Source organism: Ipomoea nil, unplaced genomic scaffold, assembly GCF_001879475.1.
Source record: "Ipomoea nil cultivar Tokyo-kokei standard unplaced genomic scaffold, Asagao_1.1 scaffold2353, whole genome shotgun sequence".
Taxonomy (NCBI): domain Eukaryota; kingdom Viridiplantae; phylum Streptophyta; class Magnoliopsida; order Solanales; family Convolvulaceae; genus Ipomoea; species Ipomoea nil.
Genome location: NW_017618781.1, coordinates 26,574 through 45,408, shown reverse-complemented (window position 1 = coordinate 45,408; position 18,835 = coordinate 26,574).

Here is an 18,835-nt window from a genome sequence, read left to right as displayed (position 1 = left end):
TCAAGAAGACCACCATAACAAATTAAACAACATTCTTCACAAACTTAGATGGGATTGGCTAGTGGCTACCCCAATCCCAAGTAGACTAGACTAAACTAAATTTTCCTTTTCCCAAGTCTTCAGCCATGCAGACTAGTCACGTGCTAGGCATAAAAAACAACCAAATATCAATTTAATTACTTAAATAGAGTGAGTATAGTAAACCACAATAAAAAGTATGCATCATTATATACGTGTAAGACTAACATCATAATTCATACACAGGATGCCCCTCCTCGTTTGTTGCAAGCTGTAATTATAGGTCACTTTAAGGGGGCGTTTGGTTCAGGTTATATAACATAATCAAGGGAATGTGACATTCCAAAGCTCATATTCCGGTGTTTGGTTCATATTATCTTAGGGAATCTAACATTCTCAAGGAATGTCACATTCCCTCCCCATAGGATTTTGAAGGGAATGTGATTCCCTTCAAAATCTTAGGTAATGTAAGATAACCTTGGTTATGTTAGTTTTTTATTATTATTATTATTATTATTATATATATATATATATATATATATATATATATATATATATATATATAATTATTTTTGTAATTATATATATTTTTTATTTTTATTATGTTATGTTAGCATATAAAATAATTTTGTTTCTCAAGTTCAAGATTTTAGTTAATATTTTAAAATCATGTAATTATATATGATACCGTTATCTTATTTATTTATTGTAATTTTTAAATTTATTAAAATATATGAAAATATGTTAAGGATATTATAGTGTGTATAAAAGATAACCATAAACCAAACATGATTATATTACATACCCCAATTTTAACCAAACACAGGAATCTAACATTCCCAGTAATCTAACATTCCCAGCAATCTAACATTCCCTAAGGTAATCTGACATTCCGTGAACCAAAAGCTGTGCAAATGAAATGAATTTTCTTTTTTAAAACAATGAAATGAAAATTTTAAAAACAATGCTTTCCGAAGAATAATTATTCGAGTTAATTACTGAAATGATCTTTTGACTATAGTCAAATTATTAATTTGGTACTTGATTATTTTTTTTTGACCAATTAAGTTCCTCAACTTTAAAAATCTTAATCAATTTGGTCATCTGTTTGTTTGACCGTTAGTCAATTGTTAACTTGGGACCAAATTGGTAATTCGCTATATTCAAGGGACTATTTTGGTAATTAACTTTAAGGTTGGGCAATTCGTTTCAGTTTTCTCGAACCGAACCGTACCAAACTAGTTAGATTCGCTAATATACCGAACAATCGAACGGTAATAGATTCTTGTATACCGAACGGTTCGGTAAAAACTCGAACCGAACTTAATTGTTCGGTAAAATCCGAACCGAACCGAATACCGTTTAGGGAATGAAGTTTTTAATTGAAGAAGTAATCAAATCTTATAGTTATATTTTAAAAAATTGCCAACTAAACATTAACTATGATTTTGATTCTCATTCCTAGTGTGTAAACCTATGAACCAAACACACCTCAATTTCTTTTTTTTTTTTTTTTTAGAAGACACACCCTAAATTTTTAATTAGCTATTATATCATATTATCAAAGTACTTAAATATTTTTCCATGGTTAACAAGAAGTCAAATAACACACTTTTAGAAACATATCAGTTTTATGTAAAGGGAGACGCATCTTTTAAGATAAATTATTCAATGAAATTTATAATATACGTAATAGGAAAAAACTCATCAGATCAAAAGTTTTATATGCATTTACAAATGGAAATTAGGACGGGCAATATTAAATAGAAGAATTTGCTATTTACACTACTCTTTGGTCAAAGAGGGGTATAAATTACTTTGGATGTGTAAAATAGTGTAAATTTCTAATAAATACATAGGTAGTGTAAATAGCTAAATGGGTGGTCAAATTGCTATTTACACCACCTTAATCAAACCTCATTTATTAGGTTTAAGGAATAATTTTTTAATCAAAAATTTAATTAATTAAAATATTAAAAAAAAAAAATCGAAACCATCGCCTTCTTCGACGAGAAGGCAATGGACATGCGTTCTCACCCGAGAAGGCAACCAACTGGGGTGCCTTCTCCACAGTTGCCTTTTCCGGTGAGAAGGTAGTCCCTCCTCACCGGAGAAGGCGAGGTGTTTAAGGTTTGCTTGTTTGTTTTTTTTGTTCTTTTGTTTTTTTTGTTCTTTTGTTTTTTTTTTTAATGAATAGTTTGATTGTAAAAAAATAAAAAATAAAAAATCAAGGTTTGACTACATTTATTGAAGGCAGGGTTGTAAAAATCGGTCTAGGCGCCCGCCTAGGCTCCACCTCTAGACCGTGGCGATTTCCCCCCTAGGCGTCCGCCTAGGTTACCGGCCGCCTAGGCGTTCGCCTAGCGCCTAACTCGGCCGATTTGGCCGCCTAGCGTCTAAGTTAGTTGAGTTAACTCGTCCATTTCAGTCGAGTTAACTCGATCGGCTCGGCCTATTTTTTTTTACTATATATATGTGTGTGTGTGTGCGCGCGCGCATACATATATGTAATATGAAATATATACACTCGTAGACTAGTTTGATACTTTGAATCTTTGGATGATTGAAGTATTTGAGTATTTCATATTTGAGTATTTTTAATTTTTAATATTGTTTTAATGTTTTTTTTTGAAAACCATTGTTTTGATGTTATGACTTATGAATTATCATTAATTCATTTATTTGGATGTGTTATTTGATTAAATGTTGATAACAACTTCATTAAAATTGTCAGACTGTAAGTCTACCACTGTTTTTTTGGCGCCCGCCTAGCGCCGCCTAAATACCGCCTAGGCGCCGCCTAGACCGCCTAGGCGCTAGGCGCTGTCCGGGCGCCCGACTAGCGTCTAGCGCCTACTGCAATCATGATTGAAGGTGGCACTTTTCTATTTGCACCACCTATTATGCTATTAAACCTATTAAAGGGTGGTGTAAATACCAAATAGGGTGGTGCAAATAGAATTCCCCCTTACCAAAATCCCAAAGAGTTAACGAACTTGGTTGGTGTGAGTGGCCGTACACTCTTGTCCCTTAAGAGAGATTGGAAGTTTGAACCTTCTCTCGTACAATCGTTATACCCTGCACCACGGTGCACATAGCACTGTGCGTCCCGCACATCTATACAATTATGTACATTCGAACACACGATATTTTTTAACAGTTAAAAGTTTATGTACATTCTCATATACAATTATGTACATTTTAGTATACAATTATGTACATTTTCAAAACATGATTTCTTTTTTAACAAATTGACAGCAAACAAGTGGAAAAGCGAAATTTTCAAAAAAAAAAAAAAAAGAAAGTACAAAACGATGTCGTTTTGCACCAGGGCACACAATGCAATGTGCGCCCTGGTGCACGATATAAATTGCCCCTCTCGTATGAAAAAATCAATCTGGTCAGCAATTTGCCCCTTAATTGGGCCGGTCCGTTGCGAACGAGGATTAATCTGAGTATGGTATGGGCTTAAAGATGCCTCTTACAGTTAGGGTCTGCTTAGGACCACAAATTATGCTATGGACACGAGTCCAAAACGACGTTGTTTTCATGGAAAACGACGGCATTCCAGTTAAAAAGAATTGATTTTGTCTCGCCGTTAACGGCGTTATTCGTTTGTGAAATGAATGTACAGTTATGGAATTATGAACACAGAGTTCTGACATTATGAACTTACAATTATGAACATATAGTGATAAAATTATGAACATAGAGCTCTAAAATTATAAACATAGAGCTTCGAAAATTATAAATGTACAATTATGGAATTATGAATGTACAATTATAAAATTATGAACACAGAGCTCTGACATTATGAACACAGAGCTCTGACATACATTAAATAAATAAACAATAATTATTGTCAATTAAATTATCAAATTGATTCAACAAGAGATCAATTAAATTACAATTATAAATATAATTATTACTTGTAAATATTAATTAACCCCTAATATCCCATTAAAGCTATCTTCAATCAATAGCTGTGTGTCTTAACAAACATAAATTAAATCAAAACATCCACAAATAAAATTAAATTTTCATTGAACATATTAATAAGTCTTCTTCGTAAGTATACTTCAAGAAGTTTTTTTACTAATTGCAAACATAATTCTTCTATGATTGAAATTTTTTTGCTCTTTCTTTTGTGCAATTTACTCTTTGTATTTTGTTGTTGCTTTGTAATTGTTTGGTTATGGAAGAGGCGAATGACGTTTTAAATGTTCTAGTTGATGGAACTTCTTTGACGTCAAGTTCTTTTTCTTAGTTTTCTTTTATTTGATTTTAATTTGATTTGTTTGAATTTGGCCTTTAGAAAACTAATTTGTTGAAAGATCTACAACTTTTTCTTTTAATTTGTTTTTTTTTTTTTTCTGAAATATGTTCTTTGATGATGATTTGACAATCCTTATACCATTGACTTGGGTTCACAGTGCATTGTGGACCCTCGGTCCATGTGTATGTGTTTTATGTTGTGAGTTTTTTTTTTGTGTTTTGTGTTATGAAATTTCGTACTTAAGAGTACGAATTCTGTACCTAACACAAATTAGTAGTTGTGTCTTATGTTATGAATTTTTGTGTTTGAAATTCAGTGCCTATAACACAAATTTTGTACCTATATGAAAAATAAGTAAATATATAACATGTGTTATGAAATTTTGTACCTTACGAGTATAATTCAAAACCCCATCACTTTGATTCAAGGTCTACAATGCTATATGGACCATGATCCATGATATGATGTGGTTCAAGGTCTACAATGCTATATGGACCATGATCCATGATATGATGAGGTTTTTCTTCTTCAAATGAATTGTCTTAAGGTAAAGGTGAAAATTCGAACCTATGACCTTTGGTTTAACTCTGATACCAAATTGAAGCATGTGTTCCATCTCAACTAAAAGGCTAAACTGACAATTAAATTGTACATTAATAACTATATTCTCACATAGACCTCCAAATTTTATAGATAAGGGCCAAATACATCATTGAACTTTATACGAGAACTAGAACTCCAAATTTTTTAAAAGTTAAGCACATCGAGGAGGAAGAAGTTGTCTATGTTATTATGATCTTGAAAATTCACTAGTACATGAAGTATGTGAAATGCCATTGTCTTTTGTCCTCTTTCACACCAATAATAAATGTATGATGTCATTGTCTTTTGTCCTCTTTCACACCAATAATAAATGTAATAAATGTTTATGAGGGTTCAAATCACTTCCACTATACAAGGCTACATAAACCTAGGTATCCATAAATAAATCTTTATGCTTATTAGGTTTGGTTGTTAATCAAATTAACCAAATGAACGCATCTACGTACATACTATTCGATATTAGTCCACTACCGTTTCAAAAAAAAGTTATTTAACATCCACATTAAATAAACTAATTATAGCTTTAACCTTTTATAATTTTTTTTATTTATATATTAAATATTAAATTTATTATTTTAATATCACATATGAGAAGTTGTGAGTTCGAGTCTCAATGGAGACGATATTAACTCTTTGTGCTTCAATAGGTTAAGAAAGTAGTTATAAACCAATATTGCATTGTAAAAGAGTCAATAGAGCAAACTTCGGTTCGGTTAACGGTTAAAGGAAAAAAAACTTCGATTAATTCGGTTCGGTTAAAACGAAACGGTTAACCGATTGAACACCCCTAGCAAACAAGTAGTGTTACGTAAACAATGAATTAATTCTTCACAATTTTTATTTCAAGCCAAACATAAAAGAAAATTAGAAATCACTAGGATTGCGGATAGCTACTAGACTATAACTTAATTATTTAGTCAATTATATGCATGATTGTCTATTTGTCTCTGCTTGGATTCAACTTTTTGGCTTTCATTCGGTGGTACATCCATACCATAGTAGTATAGTACCATACATAGTTTTGACTTCGATCAATTTCATTCCCCATATTCCCATTATGTCGTCTAATGACTTACTAGCTAGGTAGCTTCACATTAAATTATGTTTACCAACTCCGCTTCATTTCAATCCATCTGCATTAAAGTGATTCAGAGACAAGACATATAAAGTACAAATAAGCCGTTGAATTATTTGAGAAACAACAATTAAGACATCAAATTCAAATAATTCTCAAATAAGCCATTGGACTTGAAAAAAAAAATTAAAAAAAAAACAAATAAGCCACTGAACCCAGGAAAAAAGAGTAATTAACATTTTTAACAGGTTAACTCCATGTTTTTTCTGACTGGATTGCCAAATGTTTGTTTTATTTATGTTTATTGTTATTGATATTATCCACTTAGATAATATTATATTTTAAAGTAATTATAATCAAAATATTTTAGTCTTTTCGAGATTTGATTTATTTATTTATTATTATTTTATCACTGGATCTTTTGTTTAAAAAATAATAATAATAAATAAATAAATTAGATCTAGACAAGACAAAACTATTTTGATTATAATTACTTTAAAATATATTACTATGTAGGTGGATTATTAAAAAAAAAAACGTAAATAAAATAAACATTTGACAATTCAGTTAGTAAAAACCTGAAGTTAATCTGTTAAAAATGTTAATTGGTCTTTTTTTTTCGGGTTCAATGGCTTATTTGGGGGGGGGGGGGGGGGGGGGGTAATTTGAGTTCGATGACTTAATTATTATTTTCCAAATAGTTCAGTGACTTATTTGTACTTTATCCCTTTAATTTTCTTTGGTTTACATAGTATTAACATTTACTATAATGTGACATTATCATTAATATAGCTTCCAGATAATTTGTTTTTAATTTGATAACTTCAATTTTTAACTTCGCCAAACTATATCAATTCAATTATTTTTATTTTTTTTTAATAGTTGGTCAATTATATATAGATGAAAAATTTACATTTCAAAACATGAACTCTAATGATTGATTCAGTGATTTTGTCTAGATCAAGGAACATGTGATCTCTCTCATTGTAATAAACCAAAAAAGTATATATATTTAACATGTCTAGGATTTTGTCATCCACCACAAAACAAAGTAATAAATATTGAATATGAATGAAAAACACTAAATACAAAAGGAAGAAAGAATTAGCTAGGATTGCTGACTGGTAGTAGATTATAATTGATTTTGAAACATATCACATGTTCAACATAAAATAAAGAAATATAGTTAAAATTGTTAAAAGCAACTAGAGTAAATTAGTTTTACACCATATGAGTTGTTTGGTTTATTTACTAAAAATTTGTTAAGATGAGATGTTTTTTTTTTTTTTTTAAATTGAACTTTTGAATGTGACATGACATGTATTAAAATATTTCAATTATTCTTTTCAGATCCTCATTTATACTCTGAACGCAATCCTCTCTATGCACGTTTATCTATTACTAATCTATGATATAACTTTCATTATTTTCAAACTTCACCTTTATGATATAACTTTCATAAGATTATTGATGACCACAATAAGCGCATTATTGCTTTTCAATTTATTTTCTATTTTTAAAAATTGGGGCGAGAGTGGGTGCTAACTCTAAAAAGAGGAAAATATAGAAAATGAGAGATCGAATATTGAGGTGGGAGACACATTATATGTGAGATTTTTGAGTTTCTTATGAATTAACGCAATATGAAATTTCAGATTTTTGTTATACTATGCGTTCGTATAACATTTATTGGTACAAAGGTAGACAAAATCTAAAACAGTCAAGATAGTATAAGTAAAAAAAGAAAAAAAAAAATTGGTAACGCAGTTCAAATAAATTTCTCATACTTCTTCAAGGTCTACAACCCAGTCATACACAATTCCCTAGCAACCAAATTTAGGGTGTGTTTGGTTCATATGTTTAGCTATTATGAATGAAAATAAAAAATCATTGTTATTATTTAGTTAATAGGTTTCTAGAACATTACTATGAGATTTGATTACCCCATTAATTAGAAAACTCATTCCCTAATAAAATAAGGATTTCATTCCATTTTTTCCTCCTAATTGGTAATTTGATTTTTAAGTTTGGATTAGTGCTTTTAGATATATATTTTGTTTTTGTTCATATTAGTGCTTTTGATGTCTTTATATTATAATAAATTGTCTTGATTTTTTGTTCTTGTATTTTTTAAATCTTTATTCCTATTATAGAATCATACATAACCATGGTTGCAGTAGGCGCTAGGCGTTAGTCGGGCGCCTGGACAGCGCCTAGCGCCTAGGCGGTCTAGGCGGGCGCCAAAAAAACAGTGGTAGACTTGCAGTTTGACAATTTTAATGAGGCTGTTTTCAACATTTCATCAAATAACACATCCAAATAAATAATTAATGACAATTCATAAGTCATAACATCAAAACAATGATTTTCAAAAAAAAAAAAAACATTAAAACAATATTAAAAATTAAAAATACTCAAATACTTCAATCATCCAAAGGTTCAAAGTATCAAACTAGTCTACGAGTGTATATATGTCATATTATATATATGTATGCGCGCGCGCGCGCGCACACACACACACACACACACACACACACACACACACACACACACACATATATATATATATATATATATATATATATATATATATATATATATATATATATATATATAATAAAAAAATAGGCCGAGCTGATCAGGTTAACTCGACCGAAATGGACGAGTTAACTCGACTAACTTAGACGCTAGGCGGCCAAATCGGCCGAGTTAGGCACTAGGCGGCCCGTAACCTAGGTGGGCGCCTAGGGGGGAAATCGCCACGGTCTAGAGGCGCCTAGCTCCTAGGCGGGGTCTAGGCGGGCGCCTAGACCGATTTTTACAACCCTGTACATAACTAAACATCAATATTGGTAATCATTCCAATTCCACCCTACTACCAAACATGCAAAATACTTTCTCCAAAACCCATTACCATTACCAAGTATTTGATTCTCATTCCGATTCCAATTCCCATGTACGAACCCAACACACCCTTAAGAGTACCGAATGGTAACACACACACACACAGAGGGACGGAGCCAGAAATTCGATTGAGGGGGAGCAAAGAAATAGTACGGATTCAGAAATTTTTTCCAGTAAAAGCGAAACATTAAAACAAAAGAGATAATTTTAAAAAAATAAATAAATTACATAAGATTTTTTTATATAATCATTACTTAAAAAATATAGTTGTAAATATTATTGGATATGTGCGAAAAATAAAACACATCAAAACTTTATAAAAATATTCATAACATAATATGAAACATGATTAATTTGATAAAATAATTTGAATAGAAAAGGGGGACAGCTGCCCCCTCTGCCTCCGTCCCTGCACACACACACACATTTTTTTTCTTGTAACTTGCTAGCAATATTTAGTGTTTTTCTTGCAATGACACATTAGAGAAGTGCGTGAAACCAACATTAAGCATACTCTATTCCTACAATTAAGGATGTATGGGAACACCTACAAAGAGCTGCAAACAAGTAGTGTTACGTAAACAATGAATTAATTTTTCACAATTTTTATTTCAAGCTCAACATAAAAGAAAGAGAGAAATGGTTAGGATTGCGTACAACGACTAGAAAATAACTTAACTATTTTGAAACAGAACACATACTCATCATTCATCAACATAAAATAAATAAATACCTATGATAGTTAAAAGCTAATAGATCTGTAAATTAGTTTTACATGTACCATGACTTGTTTGGTTTATTTATTAAAAATTTGTTATAAATGTGATGTTTTTACTCAAATTGAACTTTTGAATGTGACGTAACGTGTACTAAAATATCTCAATTATGGATCTACATCTGTGTTCACCATGCGCATGGTGAACACGTTTCCATGCATAATTTGCGTTTTTTAATACTACGGACTCTCAACTTACTAAACAACACAAAGAGTTAATAAAGAATTCTCATACCCAACAAATAAATAAATAATAAATAAATAAAATAAAATCAATACCATAATACGTTTAGGAATGAATATCGTGGAAGTGATTTTTAAAGGCAGAGTGTAGCATTTTTCTTCAAAAATTGTGACATAAAAATTGAAAAATGAAATGGTATATAATTAATTTATTTAAAGTGGATTTGGAATAATACTTTATGATAGGATTCATGGTTGATGACTGATATTGACTTGTGTAAGTAGTTATAAATATTTACGTACAGTAAATGAACCCTATTATATCATTATAAATATCTTCTCAGTCTATATAATATGATAAACATATTAAAGTCAAACTTAACAAAAACTATATATAGATTAAAAAGATATACTTGTTTCATGATAAATAAATTTGCATGAAGATATTTATTTAAAACGAACCTAATTACTTAAGACAAATCTCATTTTACCAATTTAAAATTGAGATTTCATAAATTAATAACTTACTCTTTGAATGTTCAATGCTTTATATATATATATATATAGGGATGCACTCAGGTGCGAATAAGTGCTCAGGAGGAAAATACGAACGAATCAGCGCGCAACACGTGTCCAGATCTAATAACTTAAAAAAAACGCGGTGGCATTTTCGTAAATAATTGAACATCGAAGTGCAAGTAAAATCACTTACAAGTGCACCTACTTTCACCTATAAGTGCATGTAATTTTGTCTTGTTAGCATTCACTTTCCACAAACATTCATGCACCTGGGTGTGCTTATAACTATGTGTGCAACTATTTATAACTATAGGTGCAACTACTTATAACTATAGGTACACCTACTTTCACCTATAAGTGCATGTAATTTTGCCTTGTTAACATTCATTGATCTGAGTTCAGCGGGTAGTAATACCCCTGAAAACCACTCGCAAACATTCATACACCTAGGTGCAACTACTTATAAGTATGTGCGCAACTACTTAGAACTATAGGTGCAACTACTTAGAACTATAGGTGCAACTAAGTATTGATGCTCAGTCTAAATTTTTACTTGCACCTATAATACATTTTACATGCACTTGTAATACATTTTACTTGCACTTCGATGTCCAATTATTTACGAAAATGCCACCGCGTTTTTAAAAAAAATCAGTGTTTCTCATCCATTAGATCTGGACACGTGGACGGACAGAATCCATTCTTATTTCGCGCCTGAGCGAAGCATTCGCACCTGAGTGCGATTCTATATATATATATATATATATATATATATATATATATATATATATATATATATATATATATATATATATATATATATACTAGTTTTTTACGCGCATTGCGCGATTGGGATAATGCCCAATGTTTTTCTTAAATAAGTATTTTAAAGTATATATAAATGCAAGATTATATTGACATTGTTCATGCATAGATAATTGAATATTGAATTTGCGCATTTAAATTGGTAATTCTAAGTTTACAAATGCAAGATAATATAGTCAAGATTGATTATAATTATTGTCAATAAAATAATTGTATGGGTATGGTTGAAACCAAATACAGAATATAAGGGAGAGCAAATAAAAATTAAAGCATAAAATATTAAATATATACTACAGAGTAATATTATTTGGGAAGATTCTAGCAGTAGGAGCGTTGTGCTGTGAGCTCGTGCCCACTTTGCAAGGTGGGCACGGTTCCATATGCATAATTTCTATACTGTAGATTCATAATTTCTATACTTTAGATTCATAATTTCTAAACTGTAGATTTATAATTTAAATATAGTAGATTCATAATTTCTATACTGCAGATTCATAATTTCTATACTGTAAATTCATAATTTCTAAACCGTATAGTTATCAATTATGAACATATAGTTCTCTGATTTGTGAAAATAGAGTTCAACAATTGGAATCTAAAGTATAAATTTTATGAATCTACAATGTAGAAATTATGAATCTACAGTATAGAAATTATGAATTTACAGTATAGAAATTATGGATGTGGAACCGTGCCCACCTTGCAAGGTGGGCACGTGCTCACAACATAATTTGCCGGATTTGTGGTTAGAGTTCTATTAAGACTTTAATATTAGAATTAGATTAATGTTGTAGTTATAATTCTATATTAGACTTTAATATTAGAATTAGACTAACGATGAATTAACGGTACTTAATGGAAAAGTTAACGGATCGAATAATTATATAATTAAGGATAATTTAGGAAATCACAATGAAAAATAAAAATCTAAACAATCTGAACTATTCATTTGATTTAATAATTTGACGGTCATTTTTTCTACCCAACGTTTATAATTAAATAAATATTTGAAAGTATATTAATGCAAGATTATATATATGAGAAGTTCAACATAAGTAATTTAATGTCTCATTTGTTTAGTTAAATATGTAATTCATAGTATATGAATAGAATGTAATATAGGAGATTCATTATAATTAGGGTGAATCAACGATTTGGTCCCTCACTTATTCGCGACTTGTCAATGTTGCCCCTGAATCACGTATTCATCAATTTAGTCCCTGAAAATAATTGTTTTTCGTCAAATAAGTCCCTCAGGCCGTTTTCCATCGTGTCTCAGGCGAGACCTCCGATTTGCCTTGGGTATTTTGGTCTTTTCACGCCTTCTTCTTCATTAACTCTGACCAAACTTCGCCGGAGAAGCTCAAGCTCGCCGGAGGGAGCTTCATCTCTTCCGCCTCTTCACCTCTGATTTCAGAGCTTTCCAGAATCGCAAGCAAATCAAAGCAACACTACAACATTTTTACGCCCCGGTCTAGACAATCAAACAGAGAAAAAGCAACACAGCAACACATCTATATTTTTTAAAAAATTATTATTAATACAATTACTATTATTATTATTATTATTATTATTATTATTATTATTATTATTATTATTATTATTATTATTATTATTATTATTATTATTATTATTATTATTATATGTATACCCTTAGGTCATTTTAAATGTTAATTTAAACAGCTAATTTTTTCAAATATCTTTTTACCAAACATTGATATAATTCACTAGTTTTTTTACGCGCATTGCGCGATTGGGATAATGCCCAATGTTTTTTTTTAAATAAGTACTTTAAAGTATATTAAGGCAAGATTATATTGAAATTATTCATGCATAGATAATTGAAGGTTGAATTTGCGTATTTAAATAGGTAATTCTTCTCCCAAAGGTTGAGTCCCCTACCCCAAGGGCCCCCCACACTCTGACCCGACAGAGCATTGTAGGAAGTTGTAAATTACGGTGACTCAATGGTTCAGCAGACATGACCAAATGCCGGTGCGAACAAGGAATCTGCCCACTTTGGACATAATTCCCGCACTGCCGCCGCCGAGGTTCAAACCTTGGTCTCTTCTCCCAAATACTGCCCACTAAACCATTGAGCTAAGCCCGTGCGGGTTAAATAGGTAATTCTAAGTTTACAAATGCAAGATAATATAGTCAAGATTGATTATAATTGTCAATAAAATAATTGTATAGGTATGGTTGAAACCAAATACGGGACATAAGGGAGAACAAATAAAAATTAGGGCATAAAATATTAAATACATACTAATATTGTTTGATGAGATTTCGACATTAGGATTTGTGGTTAAGTTCTATTAAGACTTTAATATTAGAATTAGATTAATGGTGTAATTATAATTCTATATTAGACGTTAATATTATAATTAGACTAACGGTGAATTAACGGTATTTAACGGAAAAGTTAAATGGATAATCATATAATTAAGGATAAATTAGAAAAATTTAAAAAAAAATTAAAACCTGAACAATTTGAACCATTCATTTGATTTAATAATTTGGCGGTCATTTTTTCTATCCAATGTTAATAATTAAATAAATTCGTTGGTCAAATCCGCTAATATAATCCGCGCGCTAACTGCTGATTGTCAAACAAGGACATTGCAAGGTAGTTCTCACTTCAATTTGTTGTGTGATTTGAATACTCTCTTTGTCACAAAATCTCTCAAGTAGTTAATATGGTTTGCTTTATTACTTATATATTTTTTTAATTTTTTCATGGTATTAATAAAATACTTGGTAAATAAATATATAGCATTATTTTGTATTATAACTTTGATATTTAATTAGAAAAATAGTGCACAAAAAAAAAAAGATAATAGACAATGTAGTGAATATAATAAATTGATGAATTTGAATGTAAAAATTTTTACATTTGAGAAAAATAAAGACAATATAACTAATGAAAATATTTCTCTTAATTAATTTATTAATAATGAATAATTTTTTTCACTGAATTAAGACACTGTAAGGACAATGTAGCGAATATAATCCATTAACAAATTTGAATATAAAGAATTTTTATATTGTAGAAAAATAAAGACAATATAACTAATACAATTATTTCTCTTATTTAATTTATTGATAATGAATAATTTTTTTTTTTGAATAAAGGCATTGTTGACACATAATTCTAAATTAAATAAATGCATATCTATAATTTTTTGTTGTAGCTACTAAATTATTATTTATATAATTTAATAAGAGTAAAATAGAGTACTAATTATGTCAACTTTGATTGGGATGAGGTTCGAACCTAAGACATTTTTTTTTTTTTTTGAAATCAATGAGTAAGTTAACGGTGAACTAACGGCAATTCTTAAAATTTTAACGGAATTAGTAACGATGTGTGGGTATTTTAGGAAATTTTAGTGTAAAATTTAAATCTTATCAATCTTTTAATCAATCTGAGCCATTCATTTGCTTAAAATTTGTGACCGCCATTTTTTCTACCCATTATAGGCCTAACTCTCTTGGGCTCTTATTAGTATAGTAGATATATATATATATATATATATATATATATATATATATATATATATATATATATATATATATATATATATATATATATATATATGATGGGGATATGGGACTCTAGGGGGTCCATTTTGTTGGCAAAGTATTGACTCAGATCAAGTGGTGGTGATGAAGGAAGGAGGTTGGCTCGCCCAAGTGGGGGTGGGGAATGGGCAAATTATGCTATGAAACCGTGTCCATCTTGTTCCAAAACTATTCATAATTATGAATATATAGTTCAAAAATTATGAATATATACTTCTATAGTTATGAACATAGATTTCTGAACATAGTTATGAACATATAGTTCTGTAATTATGAATATAGAGATTCAATAATTGTGAATATGAATTTCAAAATTTATGAATATATAGCTTTATAATTATGAACATATAGTTGAGTAATTATGAACATATAGTTCTGTAATTCTGAATATAGAGTTCAATAATTATAAATATATATTTTTATAATTATGAACATAGAACGGTGCCCACCTTGCAAGGTGGACATAGTTCCACAGCATAACGATTGGTGGTGAATGAAGGGGCAAATTATTGTGCGGACCGTGGTCCACAAAGTCCACAAAGTTGTGTGAACCACGGTAAAAAACAACGTCGTTAATATTATGAGTAAAAATAATATACATTATGTGTTCGAATAATGTACATTACTTGTTAGAAATAATGAAAATTGTGGAGTAATATAATGTACATTATATTGTAGAATAATGTATATAAAATGTGTATATTTGGACCCAGATTCACAGAATAATTTGTCATACCAAATGATCGTTCTTCTGTTGGGCTTTCTCCAAACATGGGCCGAAACCAGACTGGCCCTTATCATTTCCTCCCTTGGACCGCAGACGTTATGCCATGGAACCGTGTTCACCATTCTTGGTGAACACGGTTCTAACGGTGTTAGTACACCGTTATCTTTTTTTTTTTTTTTTAATTAATTGCGTGACTTTTCTTCTTTATTTTCACATTTTGCGGTTTCACTTTAATTTGAGGTGAACAAAGATTTCGGACATTTATAAATTATGAATTTATGCCTGCACATTCACTTTGGAACCATGCCTACACATTCCCGTCCGAAATCACGGACATTCATAAATTATGAATCCATGGCTGCACATTCACTTTGGAACCATGCCTACACATTCACTTTGGAACCATGAGATTATGAATTTTCTGTTATAAGATTATGAATTTTCTGTTATGAGATTATGAATTTTCAGTTATGAGATTATGAATTTCATGTTATGCGATTATGAATTTTCTGTTATGAGATTATGAATTTTCATTACATTCATAATTTCGAACATTCATAAATTATGAATTCATGCCTGCACATTCACTTTGGAACCATGCCTACATATTCCCGTCCGAAATCACGGACATTCATAAATTATGAATCCATGCCTGCACATTCACTTTGGAATCATGCCTACACATTCACTTTGGAACCATGAGATTATGAATTTTCTGTTATGAGATTATGAATTTTCTGTTATGCGATTATGAATTTTCTGTTATGAGATTATGAATTTTCATTACATTCATAATTTCGGAGTTTCGGACATTCATAAATTATGAATTCATGCATGCACATTCACTTTGGAACCATGCCTACATATTCCCGTCCGAAATCACGGACATTCATAAATTATGAATCCATGTCTGCACATTCACTTTGGAACCATGCCTACACATTCACTTTGGAACCATGAGATTATGAATTTTCTGTTATAAGATTATGAATTTTCTGTTATGAGATTATGAATTTTCAGTTATGAGATTATGAATTTTCTGTTATGCGATTATGAATTTTCTGTTATGAGATTATGAATTTTCATCATAACAGAAAATTCATAATTTGATCAGTAACGCGCCGTTAACTCCACATCCGCGATTTTTTTTTTTTTTTGCCTAAAAACGACATCGTTTTGACTTGTGTTCACCATTCTCGGTGAACACGATTCCACGGCATAATTTGCGGCTTGGACCGTTGTTGGGCTCCCCTTCATGGGCTGATATAATTTCCTTGGGCCACTAAGAACTGAAATGGGCAAATTATGCTGTGCAATCGTGTGCACATGCATGGTGCAATCGTTACGCTATGGACCGGTGTTCAGTATGCATTATGGACACGGTAACGGTGCCGCTAGTGGCACCGTTATCTTCCAAATTTTTTTTTTTAATTTTTATTTCAGACCGCTTCGTTAAAGGATCATATGTTCATAATTTTATCACTATATGTTCATAATGTCAGAGCTCTGTGTTCATAATTCCATAACTGTACATTCATACTTCCATAAATGTATATTCATAATTCCGTAACTGTACATTCATAATTCGATAACTGTAAATTCATAATTTTTGAAGCTCTATGTTCATAATTTTATCACTATATGTTCATAATTGTAAGTTCATAATGTCAGAGCTCTCTGTTCATAATTCCATAACTGTACATTCATACTTCTATAATTGCACATTCATAATTCCGTAATTGTACATTCATAATTCAATAACTGTAAATTCATAATTTTCGAATATCTATGTCGTTCACAATTTTAGAGCTCTATGTTCAAAATTTTAGAGCTATATGTTCATAATGTCAGAGCTCTGTGTTCATAATTCCATAATTCCATAACTGCACATTCATAATTCCATAATTGTACATTCATAATTCCACAAACACGCCGTTAACGGCGAGACAAAATAAAAAAAAAATAAAAAATTAACTGGAATGTCGCGTTTTCCCTAAAACCGACATCGTTTTGGACTCGTGTCCACAATGCATTGTGGACACGAGTCCACATCATAATTTGCGTGCATGGTGCACACAGAATTAGATTCATAATTTCTATACTATATATAGATTCATAATTTTTATACTATAGATTCATAATTATTGAACTCTGTGAGTGTTATTATTATTATTATTGTAATTAATAATGTATAGTCTATAGTATTAATGTGTGACATTAGACTTAGTCATTATATTATATCCTATCTCTTAGGAGTGTTTAGAGGTTCAGTTGGATATACTCTCTGTAATCTGTATTCAGTTTGTTATCGAATTAATCTTCTCTCTCATCTGGTATCAGCCAGAGATCGATCCTATCATCTCTCTCCTAAAAAAACAACCCCCCACAACGCAATTTCCCCCCCTTACCGTACGAACACATCCGAGCAATGTCATCCAACTCGTCGGAAAGAATAGTGTCAGCCGCTGGTGGTTCCACTCCGGCCACCATGAATCCTCTCTAGGGCGCTCATCACTTCATATCAATGAAGCTGACCTCCCGGAATTTTCTTTTTTGGAGGACTCAGCTTATTCCATTTTTGCGAGGCCAGGATTTAATTGGCTATGTTGATGGCAGTTCCGTGTGTCCAGCGCCCACTCTATCCGTTCCTGCTGCCGAATCCGGCTCCGGCACCACCAGTACGGAGCCCGTCCCCAATCCCGCACACAAAGCGTGGGTGCAGCAGGATCAGTCGATCCTGTCCCTACTTATCTCGTCCATGGCCGATGAAGTACTGCATCTCGCAGTAGGCCGAAACACTGCCGCGGAAGTATGGCAATCCATCTGCACCGCATTAGGGTCCAATACCCAGGCGCAATGTCTCAATCTCCTCGGTCAAGTCCAGGGGTTGCGGCAAGGCGGTGCAACCCCGGCAGATTATCTCGGGCGAGCGGAGTTACTAGTTGAAGCCTTGGCGCAGGCGGGGCAGCCGTTGTCTCTTCGGGAGCAAAACCTGTATGTGCTGCGTGGTCTCCGCCCCGAATACCGCTCATATGCTGCATCGTTGATGGCCCAGAACCCGCTCTCATTGCCGCAGCTTACGGACTACTTGCAGGCGGCGGATTTCATCCTTTCGGATGATTATCCGCATGCGGATTCTGGCAGTGCGCCCACTGCCTTGTACGCTGGGCGTGGCAGCAGCAGATCCTCGCATGGCACTGGCGGTTCGCACGGCAGTATCGCCCAGGGCAGTGGCTCGGCGCATCCGGACGGTGGTCGCAGGGGTGGCCGTGGCGGCAGACGCGGTGGGCGCGGCGGTCGAGGACCTCTGAGGTGTCAGATTTGCAGGGCACTCGGGCATACTGC